This window comes from Carcharodon carcharias, chromosome 3 (genome assembly GCF_017639515.1).
Source record: "Carcharodon carcharias isolate sCarCar2 chromosome 3, sCarCar2.pri, whole genome shotgun sequence".
Taxonomy (NCBI): Eukaryota; Metazoa; Chordata; class Chondrichthyes; order Lamniformes; family Lamnidae; genus Carcharodon; species Carcharodon carcharias.
Genome location: NC_054469.1, coordinates 52,688,487 through 52,703,570, shown reverse-complemented (window position 1 = coordinate 52,703,570; position 15,084 = coordinate 52,688,487). Strand labels below are relative to the sequence as shown.

Below are 15,084 nucleotides of genomic sequence, written 5' to 3'. Positions count from 1 at the left end.
TCTAGCAGGTTTGTTAAACATGAGTACCCTTTCTTAATCCATGTCAACTCTGCCCAATCCTACCCTAACTTGCTAAGTGTCCTATCATCACATCCTTTATTACGGATTCGAGTATCTTCCCTCCGAATGTCAAGCTAACAGATCTGTAGTTATCTGTATTCTCTCTCCCACTTTTCTTAAATAGTGAGGTTAGATTTTGCTACCTTCCAATCTGCAGGAACCATTGCAGAGCTTGTAGAATTTTGTAAGATGACCATTAATGCATCTACTATCTCTACAGCCACCTTTCAACACTCTGGGATGTAGATCATCAGGTCCAGCAGATTCAGCTATTTAAGTCCCATTAACTTCTCCAGTACTTTTTTTTTTAAACTAATACTAATATCTTGCAGCTCCCTTAATTCTCCACTATTTCTGGGAGATTTTTAACATTTTTCTTCGTGAAAGTATTCATTTAGTTTCTCTGCCATTTCCTTCATCCCCATTATAAATTCTCCTCATAATGGACTCACGCTTGCTTGCACTAATTTTTCCATTTTTACATACCTATAGAAGCTTATACATTTTTTTTTGTTTCTCACTAGTTTATTCTCATATTGTGTTATCCCTTACTTAATATTTTTCTTGGTCCTTTGCAGAATTCAAAAATACTGCCAATTCTCAGGCTTGCCATTTTTTTTGATAGCTTTATACGCCTCTTCCTTTGATCTAATGCATTTTATCTGATGGAGCCACATAATGAGTTCTTATGGGGCAAATGACATAAAGCTTGATTAAAGAGGTGGGTTTTAAGGAGTATCTCTTAGAAGGAAAGAAAGGCAGAGGGGTGAAGGTATTTAGGAAAGTAATTCCAGAGCTTAGAGTCTAGGCAGCTGAAGGCAAAGCCATCAATGATGGAGTAATTAAAACTGGGATGGTCAAGATGTTGGAATTAGAGAAGTGCAGGTATCACAAAGGGTCATATGGCTGGAGATTACAGAGATAACGAGGAGCAAGGCTCTGAAGGAATTTGAAAACAAGGATAAGAATTTTTAAATTGAAGCACCACTTAACCAGGAGCAACTGTACATCAGCGAGCGCGATGGGCAAACTTGACTTGCTGTGAGTTAGGATAAAGGCAGGAAAACTTTGGATGATCTTCAAGTTTATGAAGGGGTAGAATTTGCTCAGGAGTTAACAGCCAAGTCTGACCGTAACAAAGACAGGAATTCAACAGCAAAAGAGCTGAGGCAGGACAAAGTTGGGTGACAAGGTTCAGATAGGTTGGTTACGGTGCAGCTATATGGCTGACAGCTCATTATGTGGTCAAATATGGTAACGAGTTTTTGTTCCAGAGCTTTTCTTCAGATCTCCAGATATTTAGTCATGAGCTCATCACCCTGCCAAACAACTCAATGTCATTTGCAAACATCATGGATCATGACACTTACGTTTCACTTGCTCAATTAGAACCCTTGTACAAGTCCTGTAACAGTTGTATGCACTTCTCAGGTACTCCACGAATTCTAACATCTCTAGACTTCTTCTTCAGGCACCCGGTCATAAGCCTTTTTTAGATCAATGAATGCAATCTTTTTGCTGCATTGGCCTTCCCAATATTTCTCCATCACTTTCTCAAAAATAAAAATGGCATCAGTGGTGCTTCTTCCAAGCATGAATCTGAACTGACTTTCACGAATTTCCACTATTTTTCTCAATCTCTGGTCCATGACTTTCACCTATATCTTGCAGATATGTGGGAGTTTAATTCCTTGATAGTTTTTTGCAATCTTGAATGTGTCCCTTTCCCCTGATGATTGGTACCAAAATGCTTTGCTTCCACGTCCTTGGGATTTTCTCTCCTGTCATAACACAATTGACCAGCTTGTTCTGTACCTGGACCCCATATTCCCCAGATCCATACTTGTACTGGTATCCGATCCAGCCCTATAAGACCATAAGACGTAGGAGCAGAAGTAGAACATTCGGCCCATTGAGTCTGCCCTGCCATTCAATGAGATCATGGCTGATCTGATAATCCTCAACTCCACTTCCCTGCCTTTTCTCCATAACCTTTGATTCCCTTACTTTGCTGTTTTTCATACCTTGCAGTCTGTTCTGATTTCTTCCAAATTGATGCTAGTTGTCATTGCTTGATTTGCAACTACCTCTTCTGCCTTTGTTCTTGGGTTTTCTTCATTCATAAGCCAGTTCAAGTATTGTCCCACCTCTATTAGATTTCATGTCCTTTGTCCAAGATTACTCCACTTGCATCCTTGATTGTGTGTATCTTGCCCATATCTTTTATTAACCCATCGCTAATGGCTGCTATTCTCAGGCTATCTTTTTTGTCCCTCTTTGGTACCCAGACTTTCATATGGATTACCTTATCCGGCTGTCTATATATTCAATGATCATGACAAAACAGAAGATGTCTTCAAAAGTTCTATCATGCACTAGGAAAGGAAATTTAAGCCACACAACCAATTACAAGAAAATATCATGTTTGTTTTCAGCTGCAACAATTTTAAAAGTGTTCAGTGGATATTCAGACTAACTTGTGAGAAGACACAATGACTTCAAAAAAGGATACTTGTCTATAAACTGGTGAATTAAGATGGTTTTTGCTCATACTACCCTCTAACTCAAAAATAGTGATAATTTTGCAGAAATAAAATCACTAAAGTACATACATACACACCACCGGCAGAATGTTCAAGGACATAAACAAGAACCCCATCATTGCTGACTGAACAGTACTGATGCATCGAGGACAGTTAGATCCACTGTAATGCCCATGCTGCTCAAACCAAATTCAACTACAAATCATAACTCTTGTCATTACAGGGCTAAAAATATAGTGGCAGGCAGCTCTGAGGCTTCCAATATAAACAAGGAGTGTTGAATGCCACAATATCACAGGGCAGCATGAAAAACACAGGTTTCAAATCATGTATCTAGTGTATTAAAAAGCCCACAAAATAACAAATTAGGAGATCCACTAATGCAACTGCTGCCAAAGCCATACTCTGCCTGCCAAGGGTCTTATCTGGAATGGGTCATGGAGAGGCCCAAACAAAAAGCTAAAAATCTCTTGCCTAGGTGCCATCCTGCCACACTGGTCTATGCCTCCCACCACCCCAAAACCACATTCCACACACACATACACACCACCGGCAAAATGTTCAAGGACATAAACAAGAACCCCATCATCGCTGACTGAACAATACTGATGCATCGAGGACAGTTAGATCCACTGTAATGCCCATGCTGCTCAAACCAAATTCAACTACAAATCATAACTTTTGTCAACAACATCAAGTCCAAGGGCAGGGATTCATGAGAGACCAAGTTTTTTTTTTTAAGTGAAAACTTAATGTACAAATTTTAATCATATTATTGTGAAATTACAAACTTTTTTAAACCCTTATTCTTGTCACTAAGACGAAAAAAAAGTAATGAAAATTTCCAGAAAGCATTTTGAACTGTCTATTGGAGCTCGGAGAACAGATCATGCAAACTCAGGCTCACATATATTCACACCAAAAAATAGGAGCTATTCTGCTTCAGCATGACTTCTTCAACAATGAAATACCTATTATAGCACCACCTACTGGACTAATAGTGCTTCTGCAGTTGAACTAAAAAAAGTCAGACTTACTAACAAATAAAAACAAAAATACCTGGAAAAACTCAGCAGGTCTGACAGCATCTGCAGAGAGGAATACAGTTGACGTTTCGAGTCCGAAGACTCTTGATCAGAGCTAAGGAATCCTGTCGGAGAGAAGAGCAATACTTCTTCAAGGTAGACATTCCTTGAAGAGGGATGGCGGTCAATTAAATAACTTCTGCTAGAAAGAGGAACATTGGATTTGGTTCAGCTGTGATGCCAAATTTGATCAGACTGCCAGCGTTTACTGTTTAAGCGTACAAACCTCACTTGAGTGGAGAATGGCCAGTACTTGTGGACTTGTAGTCCAGTCAGCCCTTTTGGGACTGATGGGCAAAAAGTGAAATAGCAGAGTTTTCTTGTTTGTCTGGAATAGACTACATTCAAAGCAATATCTGGCAACAACTACAAGAGGACAATCCTATCATTGACATGCAAAAGCTTTGTCACATTAGTACCCATCAGCTGTGGTTCAGTGGGTAGTGCTCTTGTCTCTGAGTCACAAGGTTCTGGATTCAAGCCTCACGCCAGGGCATGAGCTACTGAGGGAGTGCTGCACAATCAGAGGCGCTGTCTTTCAGCTGAGACATTAAACCAAGGCTCCAGCTGCCTGCTTGGTTGGATGTAAAAGATCCTGTGGCACTATACCAAAGATAGCAGGGGAATTATCCCTAGTGTCCCAGCTAATACTTATCCCTCAACATCACAAAAAAGAGATTATCTGGAGTAAGAGAGGTCATCATGTTGCTGTTTCTGGGAGCTTGCTGGACCCAAAATTGTATGCCTCATTCCTACATTCTAAAAGTGACTGCATTTCAAGAAGTAACTCATTAGCTGTGAAGTGCTTTGAAATGTCTGGTGATCATGAAAGGCACTTAAAAAATAAAAAGACTTGCATTTACATAATTATTTTTATTTTTAGGTCCATGTTCCATTTTAGAGTGTTGATTACAATTCAGTAAGTCTTAAGAAGTCTTCATAGTCATATGCAGGTTAACTGTAAGTCTGTATTGACTCTTAGAACTATTTACCAATATACAGTGAAGAGTACAAATTAGGAGCTGTCTCCATGCTTGCTGATACACGCACGGTTCTGTCCAACACTCAAATAACCCTGGGTGTGGGTCGAGTGCTCTCTTGCATCATTTTGTTATGGCAGGCAGATGGTAAATGCCAAGTTGCTCAAATCCCAGAGGAAAACTTGAAGCAGCTGCCACAACTATTTGCAGTTTGCATTTATTTCAAGATGCGGGCTTTGAATTTAATGGTACGAAGACCACCAAGTCGCCTTGTTTTTTTTTACAAAACTAAATTAAACCTTTATCAATTAAAAAAATGATTTAAAGCACATACATAGGTTTACAAATTACTGCTATGATAACTCCTAGCTCCCCTAATTAATCTAACTTCCAGTTACACCTCCATTAAGGCAACAGTAAAAACACAGATTTTAAAAAACACAGGCAAAGAAACACGATATCCCGAATAGTCGAATTCAAAATGAGTTTTCTTAACTTCAGTTCTTACAGACAGCAGTTTGGGCACAGAGGCTGAAGGCTTTTCACACTTGTTAGATCTTACGAGTTCCTTCCCTTGTACATAGCCTTCTCTCCTTTATACATATTTTCCCCTTTGAATGCATATTCCCATTGTTTCGCTATGTCTTTGGGCTTTACATCTCTCATAATAAATATCTATCATAGTACCAATTTTACCAGTAATCTTTGGGAAAAATAAATATAGTTTCTTAACTTCTCCCGGCTGAGTGAAACATTTCACCCCCTCATTTGAATTCAAATTACTCTAGTTTAATTAAAAATGACAATGTTCCCTCTACACCTCATATTCTAAAACTTCACCCATGTTTACCTACTCAGCATTTCAAACCTAGTTTTTCATCTGATACATCAAAGCACTCAGAACGCCGCCCCCCCCCCCAAAACACACACCCCTCTTACTCTACAATAAATTCCAATAGCATTATGAAAATTATTATATCTTCCTGACAACTGTATGGCAGGACTGTACTCAGTCCCACATTAACCCTCTGTGTGCCAGGCCCTTGTACTACATGCACAACTTTAACTTGCTTTTTCTAACACAGAACATGCAAGGAACATAAATTTTAAAAGGAAAGTTGTGATGCAGGTAGGAACTCCATTATTTTAACGTATACCACTTGCTTTTAAACTTCTGCCACTGAACACCAAACTAAATAAAATGCAATATTATGACAAGAGTTATGTTCTCACTGCAATCTAAGGTAGTCTTTATAACTCCCTCATTTGTCATAGTGCAGGGGCACTCAGCTTGACGAAAGTTCACTGACCAAAAAGGTTGGAACTCTAAAGACTTGGATTCCCAAACTTGCACACAATTGGAGTGCAGTTACACTAGGTTATATATTATACAATCATATGATACTGCACTGACAGAGACCATCAGGCCCATTATGCCTGTGCTAGCTCCTTGGCAGATTGTCCAATAATCCCAATCCATTGCTTTCTCCATAATCATGCTTTTTTTCCCTTCATGCATTTATTCAATTTCCTTTTGAAAGTTAATACTGAACCTGCTTCCATCCCACTTTCAAGTCATGAATTCCACATCACATCAACTTGCTGTGCAAAAAAAAGTTGAGCCATGTGACTCTATGTAAAAAAGACATGCTGCCTATCAATTTTCACCTCATCCATTACCTCTACCATCTCCATTTCTGCCAATATTTCGTCAGTATACATCTTGTAGGTAATATGCACTGCTGTCACTGAAAGCCGGTGACGGTGGCAGTGAATATTTATGATGGTAGATGGGGTATCGATTAACAGGGCTGATTTGTCCAAGATGGTGTCAAGCTTCTTGAGTGTTGTTGGAGCTACAGGCATCCAGGCAAGTGGAGAGTATTCAATCACACTCGTAACTTGAGCCTTATAGTTGGTGGACAGGCTTTGGGCAGTCAGGGCCAAATTACATGCCACAGAATCCCAGCCTCTCACCTGCTCCTGTAGTACTTATTCTGTATTTGTATGACTGGTCCAGCTCAGTTTCTCCTCAATGATGGCAACCACCCCACAGTGCCAATCCCGCCACCCCCGATGTTGATGGCGGAGGATTCAGCCATGGTAACGCTACTGAATGTCAAGGGGAGATTGTTAGTTTCTCTCTTGTTGGAAACGATTGGTGCTTGTTACTTGCAAAGCACGTGTGTTGCCCATCACTGTTGTACAGGTCTTATCGAATGCAGGCACAGACTGCTTCATTATCTGAAGAGTTTCAAATGGAACAGAACATTGTGCATTCATCTGACATTTGGATGCCGGAAGGTCATTGATGAAGCAACTGAAGATGTTTGGCCAAGAAGAATTAAGCTTGGAATACTAATCCTTTGCTTCTGAACTGAAATGAAGTTTAAAATGAATACGAAGTCTCACATGCACCAAAAAAGAAAAAAAGTGCCTTGGATTTTGGTCATTTGTTCCCATTTTTCCTGGACTGCGTCACAATTGCTCGGATGAGGTTGAAAGTTTACATTATAACACCGCATAGAAAACATGAGAAAGACTGACACAAATCTGATTAGGGTGAGGATAGGTTTCAAATATCTGGAAGCTTTGCTGCTTAAGAATTTTATGCATTATACTTTCTGAAAAAGTAAGAAACACAACCATTTTCCATAAAATAAAAATATATATTTTGTTAGGATTTCTGATAACTTAAAAAAATTCGAACTTCCGGTTAGTAACTGAAAAAATGACAAGATTTCACTTTTAGGACTTGTTTTGTAACAAAAGATTAACTCAACACTATCTTTGTGGGCAACTTACAGGCCAGAATTTTTCCGTCGGAGAGCTGAGGTCGGGGCCCACTCGCCAACGCGAAAATGACGCGGGATGACATCGGGAGGAACCCCCAACATCATCCCGCCTCATTTAAATATTCAGGAAGATGGGAGGACAGCGCGATCAGCTGTCCACCCGCCGATTGGGGCCATTGACAGGATAATTAAGACAATTAAAGGCTCTGCCCGTCCAACCTTAAGGCTGGCGGGCAGGCCAGGAGCCCCAGCGGGCTTCTGAGGAAACATGAAACCTCATCCACTGGTGGGGTGAGGTTTCATGTCTGTTTTAAAAAGCTTTAATAAAGTTTTAGTCATATTTATTAACATGTCCCATCTCGTGTGACATTGTCACATGAGGGGGACATGTTAATAATTTTTTTATTTTTCTATTTTTAAACTTTGAAGCATTGTCAGTGATCTCCCTGAGACAGCACTTAGTCTCAGGGAGATGTGCGCTCTTTGGCGCACATGGGCAAAAGAGTGCACTTTGACAGTTGGGGAACCCCTCTCTTCCCCCTCCCACCCCAAGCACAAGAAGCGTATAGCCGGTGGGGTCCGCCCGCCCATCAAGGACAAAATTCTGCCCATACTTTAACCTACAAAACAGAACATTCTGCTCCTTCATGTAACACAATCTAAAATACAATTCACAGATGCTTCTCACTGTCCTTCAAGGAGACATTCAATTCTACCGCAACCAGTCCAAGGGGATTCTTTGCCCCCCGAGGGTTTACTTCTGTTCTTTTCCTTTCTCAGCCTGGGAACTTATAACCTCAGAACTGTCTTACACAGTGAGGATTTTTCCCAGAGATGTTTCCTCTAGTGCTTGCTAGGGGAATCCTCCAAGCTTATTTTAACTTCTCATGAATTTGGTGTGTCCAATCAAAGAGCGAGTTTCCACCTGCATTCCTGCATGGTGAACCACAGTGTGTTGCTGCATATAACTCTGCTCCCTCTCCCAGGTCCTGGCAAACTAACCTTGTCTGAGAGTTTTCAGAGGTATCTTAGACCCTTTCCCGCTCAAAGTCCATCTTCATAGCTATGTGAATTACATGGGCTTGGTATTCAGGTAGAAATGCTAATGAGCTAGCCTCAGAGCCCAACCAACTCTCTTTTAACTTGGAGGTAAATGGACAGTTTAAAGCACAACCCGACATTCTCAAGAGTTTACTGGGGCTTTGGAGATTCACAGTCTATCTACTGTTAACAACTGGCTGCTGTCCTTGCCTCAGAGTTTAAACAACTTGCACCTTCTTCCCTGCAAAACAATTGGGCTCCCATTATTCTCTAACAATCAAACCATCAAGGCTTGCTATCATGCAGACTTCAAAACAGATCACATGACCCCCTTCGTTGTACTTTAAATTAAAGACAGTCCCAAAACATGACACATGGACTGCAGCAGTTCAAGGCGGCAGCTCACCACCACCTTCTCAATTAGGGATGGGCAATAACTACAGGCCTAGCCATTGACATCCCATGAAAAGAATTTAATAAATCTTATAAAATTCATAGTAATAATTTGATAACTTGAATTCAAGTAAAGTGAATTAACACCAACTCAACATCCCCCTCTCCCAATTTAAATCCAGAAATTGAAGGAGAAAAATAAGTATTTACAGCTGAAGTACACTTTTGCCTTTAAGACACGAGTGTACACAACTCATGTCAACTGAGATATGTTGAGCTAACAAGGGCCAATACTCAATTTAATACAAATTTCACAAACTTTGCTTCCCACCTTGCTGCACTTCAATTTGCCCCAAGTAGATGAGAAGCTCTTAGAGGAACAATCTTTGTCATAGAAAGGTTTGTCAATGAGCAGCTATAAAATGCTCCAAGTGCCATGCCAGAACAACTTGACCTACATAAACAGAACAAGGCATCTTAGAAATTGCTCCTGTGGGAAATGATTCAAGCTTCTCAAGTTTCAAAGAGACAGAGCCGAACAAGAATATTTATTATAAAAGGCAAAATACTGCAGATGCTGGAAATCAGAAAAAAAATAATGCTGGAAAAACTCAGCAGGTCTGATAGCATCTGTGGAGAGAAAGACAGAGTTAATGTTTCGAATCCATATGGCTCTTCTTCAGAGCTAAAGGGAAGTAGAAAGGGAAGTGGTGAAATATATACTGTTTAAAGGGGGATGAAACAGGTGAAGCTGGATAGAAGGCCAGCGATAGGTGGAGGCAAAGGAGAGATTGCAAAAGATGTCATGAACAAAGGGTTGTTAATAGTGGTGGTACTGGCTAAAGGAGGTGTTAATGATGACATTAAGAGTGGAAAGCAGAATATGATAATGGCCAGACGAGGGTAAGCACTTTGGAAAGTGACTGATGGCCCTAGTGGGGGTGGGGGCAGTGGTGGGAAAAAAGATCAAAAATAGGCTAAAATCTGGGAATAGAACAATGAATAAAATTAGAAGTAAATAGAATAATAATGAAAATAAGTGGGGAAAAAAATGAAAATTAAAAAATAAAAGTTAATATAGAAAAAACAGGGGGTTCACAAAGGAGTGGGGAAGGAGGAGAGAGTTTATGGTCTGCAGTTGTTGTACTCAATGTTAAGTCCAGAAGGCTGTAAAGTGCCTAATCGGAAGATTCAGTGCTGTTCCTCTAGTTTGCGTTGAGCTTCACTGGAACATTGCAGCAGGACAAGGACAGACATGTGGGCATGACAGCAGGATGGCGTGTTGAAATGGCAAGCGACAGGGAGGTCTGGGTCATGCTTGCGGACGGACCAAAGATGTTCTGTGAGGCGGTCACCCAGTCTGCTTTTGGTCTCTCCAATGTAGAGACCACTGCTTTGGGAGTAGCGAATGCAGTCAACCAACTTGAGGGAAGTGAATATTTATTACCTATTCTTTCATGAACCCCAATTAACAGAACCTATTAATGACAAAAATATTCATACTGGAAATGTTTGGAAACCATTTATTTAGCATGCTCAGCAATTCAACAGCCGTAAACTCAAAGCAGATAATCTTCAAGTAGACCCTAAGAGGTTATTAGCAAGCGTAAATTTTGAAATGGGGATGGATGAAGGACTCAATGAGAGGAATGACTGGAACACCTGAAATGGCATAGGAGCATAGCAACATGTAAAAAGAGCATAATGGAACATGTCACTCCTTTGCAGTTAAACATTTGGCAGACAGCAGGTAAAAGGGAATGAATGACAGCAAAACTGTACACTAAGTTATTTTTCTGATTTCCAAGATGTTGAAATTGAATAGAGACAGGATACGTATGTCACTTCATTGCACTCCCCCTTAAATCCAATTGAAAGTTTTATTGCTGGTTAAGAAGTGCATTTTTTAACCCTGTGGAAATTTATTTTAATTCGTTATTAAGACCATTTTCTCAGTTTCAGTGAAGTATAGGTGGTTAAATTTATCACATTGTTATTAAAATTGCAGGGAATCTATTAATGCACTACTTTCCTCTGTTTACTGGGGTAAATATCCACCTGGCAAAGAAAGAAACTGGAGCCAGTCTGTTTTCAACACAGATTTATTCACAAAACTTAGTATAACTTAAGTGCAGCTCCTCTTAATCACAACTCGAGCATGCACTCAAATTGTCACAGCATTTGCAATATGAACATCATGTCTTCAATCAGTCTTGAAATAACACAAAAGTGGGCAGGTGTTGCAGTCCAATTTCATTATTTAAACATCTTAAAGGCAAAAGGATATAGACTTGACATTTAAAATTCACCACAAATAAATGGATTTACCCAATTCAACTTGATTCTAATTTAGATGGTACACGCTGCTGCCAAATTGCATCGGTGGTAGAGGGACTGAATGTTTGTGGAAGGGGTGCCAAATCAAGCAGAATGCTTTGTCCTGGATGGTGTCAAGCTTCAAGTGTTGTTGGAGCTGCACTCATCCAGGCAAGTGGAGAGCATTCCATCACACTCCTGTCTTGTGCCTTGCAGGTGGTGGACAGGCTTTGGGGAATCAGGTCGTGAGTTACTTGCCGCAGGATTCCTAGCCTCTGACCTGCTCTTGTAGCCACAGTATTTATATGGCTTGTCCAGTTCAGTTTCTGGTCAATGATAACCCCCAGGACGTTGATAGTGGGGAATTCAGCAATGGTAATGCCATTGAATGTCAAGGGGCGATGGTTAGATTCTCTCTTTTGTTGGAGATGGTCATTGCCTGAAACTTGTGTGGCACGTATGTTACTTGCTACTTGTCAGCCCAAGCCTGGATATTGTCCACGTCTTGCTGCATTTGGACATGGGCTGCTTCAGTATCTGAGTCGTCACGAATGGTGAACATTGTGCAATCATGAGCAAACATCCCTACTTCTGACCTTACGACGGAAGGAAGATCATTGAGAAGGATGGGTGGGCCGAGGACACTACCCTGAGGAACTCCTCCAGTGATGTCCTGGAGCTGAGATGACTGACCTCCAACAACCACAACCATCTTCCTTTGTACTAGGTATGACTCCAACCAACGGAGAATTTTCCCCCCAATTCCCATTGACTCCTGTTTTACTAGGGCTCCTTGATGCCACACTCAGTCAAATGCTGCCTTGATGTCAAGGGCAGTCTTTCTCACCTCACCAGTGCAGTCCAACTCTTTTGTCTATGTCTGACCCAGAGCTGTAATGAGGTCAGAAGATGAGTGGCCCTGGCGGAACCAAAACTGGCCGGCAGTGAGCAGGTTATTGCTGAGCAAGTACCACTTGATGAACCCTTCCATCATTTTACTGACGATTGAGAGCAGACTGATGGGGCAATAATTGGCCAGGTTGGATTTGTCCTGCTTTTTGTGTGCACAAGACATAGCTGGGCAATTTTACACATTGCCGAGTAGATGCCAGCATTGTAGCTATACTGGAACTTTATGTTCATAAAGCGTTTGGCAAACTTTAGTTTGTTTGAAGAATAAATAATGCAAGTTTTTAAATAAGGTCAAGTACAAATGTGCATTGTATGTATTTTATAAATGTACTGTCTTGGTACTGAAAGGTTTTCTGGATTGATGGAAGATATTAGGGGTGTGGCAAGATCTGGAGCACAAGTCTTCAGTGCTTTTGCCGGAATATTGTCAAGGCCCAGAGCCTTTGCAGCGTCCAGAGCCTTCAGCCGTTTCTAGATGTCACCTGGAGTGAATCGAATTGTCTGATAGTTGGCATCTGAGATGCTGGGGACCTCCGGAGGAGGCCGAGATGAATCATCCACTTGGCACTTCCTGGCTGAAGATCATTGTAAATGCTTCAGCCTTATCTTTTGCACTAATGTGCTGGGTTCCACCACCATTGAGGATGGAAATATTTGTAGAGCCTCCACCTCCAGTGAGTTGTTTAATTATCCACCACCATTCATGACTGGATGTGGCAGGACTGAAGATTTTACATCCGACCCGTTGGTTATGGAATCACTTAGTTTTGCCTATCACTTGCTGCTTATGCTGTTTGGCACACAAAGAGTCCTGTGTTGACATCTCATTTTTAGATATGCCTGGAGCTGCTCCTGGCATGCTCTCCTGCACTCTTCACTGAACCAGGGTTGATCCCTTGGCTTGGTGGTAATGGTAGAGTAGGGCATATGTCTGGCCATGAGGTTACAGATTGTGGTCGAGTACAATTCTGCTGCTGCTGATGGCCCACAGCACCTCATGGGTGCCCAGTTTTGAGTTGCTAGATCTGATCAAAATCTACCCTATTTAGCACGATGGTAGTGCTACATAACATAATGGAGGGCATCCTCAATGTGAAGATGGGACTTGATCTCCACAAGGACTGTGCAGTGCTCACTCCTAACAATACTGTCAGTCAGTGACAGATCTATCTGCAGCAGGCAGGTTGGCAAAGATGAAGTCGAGTTGGTTTTTCCCTCTTTTTGGTTCCCTCACCACCTGATGCAGACCCAGTCTAGCAGCTCTGTCCTATAGGATTCGGTCAGCTCGGTCTGTAGTGGTGCGACCAAGCCACTCTTGGGTGGTGGACACTGAAGTCCCCCACCCGGAATATATTCTGTGCCCTTGCCACCCTCAGTGCTTCCTCCAAGTAGTGTTCAACATGGAGGAGTACTGATTCATCAGCTGAGAGAGCAGTACGTGATAATCAGCAGGATGTTTCCTTGTCCATGTTTGAACTGATGCCATGAGACTTCATGGGGTCTGCAGTCGACTCTCTCAGTATACGACTGTGCTGCCACCTCTGCTGAGTCTGTTCCAGGGATGGTGATGGTGGTGTCTGGGGAACGGTCTACAAAGTATGATTCCGTGAGTATGACTGTCAGGCTGTTGCTCGACTAGTCTGAGCTCTCCCAATTTTGGCACAAGCCTCCAGATGTTACTAAGGAGGACTCTGCAGGGTCGACAGGGCTGGGCTTGCTGTTGTCATTTCCAGCGCCTAGGTCAATGCCGGGTGGTCAGTCCGGTTTCATTCCTTTTTATTGACTTTTTAGCGGTTTGGTACAACTGGGTGGCTTAGAAGGCCAGCCATTTCAGGGGGCATTTAAGAGTCAACTACATGGCTCTGGATCCGCAGTTCCATGTCGGCCAGACCAGGTGAGAACAAGGACATTAGTGAACTTGATGGGTTTGTGCAACAATGGTTTCATGGTCACCATTAGATTTTCAAATCCAGATTTTTAATTGAATTCAAATTCCACCATCTGCTGTGGTGGAATTTGAAACTGGGTCCCCAGAGCATTGTCCCCTGGGTCTCTGTCCAGTCCAATGACAATACCACTGCCTCAAAATGCATGCCTACATTGGCCGCTTATTACATAAATAATACACCGAAATTGCAGAGTGGCTTAAAAAAAAGCCATATTTTTCAAAATATACCAAATGAAGTATAGAGTCTAACATTTGAAACTTGATAATCACTCACAACTGGAGGCTTATGCGCATTGGAAAAAGCCTGTAAAGAATTGTAAAGCTAAATCTACTGCAACAAAACAGCAGAGGGCGCTATATTCCTTTGTTCACAACATGAGGCTTTCTCTGCAGTGCCTCTATATAACGCACACACACACTTCCACAAAATCAGAATCGGTTTAGAAAAGGCAGGGACACTTGTGACATAATCTTCACCCTTCAGCAAATACAAAAGAAATGCTGTGAACAATAAATGGGACTGTACTGGGACTTTGTTGACCCGACGAAGGCCTTTGACACACTAAAGAGAAGCTTTGTCGAAAGTCTTAGCCGAACTTGGATGTCCTGATAGAGCTGTAAATATGATACAGCAGGTTCACGATGGAATGACAGCCAAACTTCAAGTTTTAAGTTGATCGATGGGATGCCAAACAAGCTGCCTTGTCCTGGATGGTGTTGAGCTTCTTCAGTATTGTTGCAGCTGCACTCATCAAATCAAGTGGAGAGAATTCCATCACACTCCTGACTTGTGCCTTGTAGGTGGTGGATAGGCTTTGGGGAGTCAGGAGGTGAGTTACTCACCACAGAAGTCCCAACCTCTGACCTGCTCTTGTAGCCACAGTATTTATATGGCTGGTCTATTTCAGTTTCTGTTCAATGGCAACTCACAGGATGTTGATTATGAGGAGGAAACGCCAATCCCTCATGACTACCACTGTGTAACCCCCAAATAAATACACACAATGTCAA

At 41.6% G+C, this 15,084-nt stretch overlaps 1 protein-coding gene across 7 annotated transcripts in view; it reads right to left on the bottom strand.

Annotated features, from left to right (window-relative positions):
- The window catches only part of mpp7a (membrane palmitoylated protein 7a), a 519,275-nt gene that overhangs the window by 405,259 nt on the left and 98,932 nt on the right, over positions 1–15,084 (bottom strand). The window lies entirely within an intron of this gene.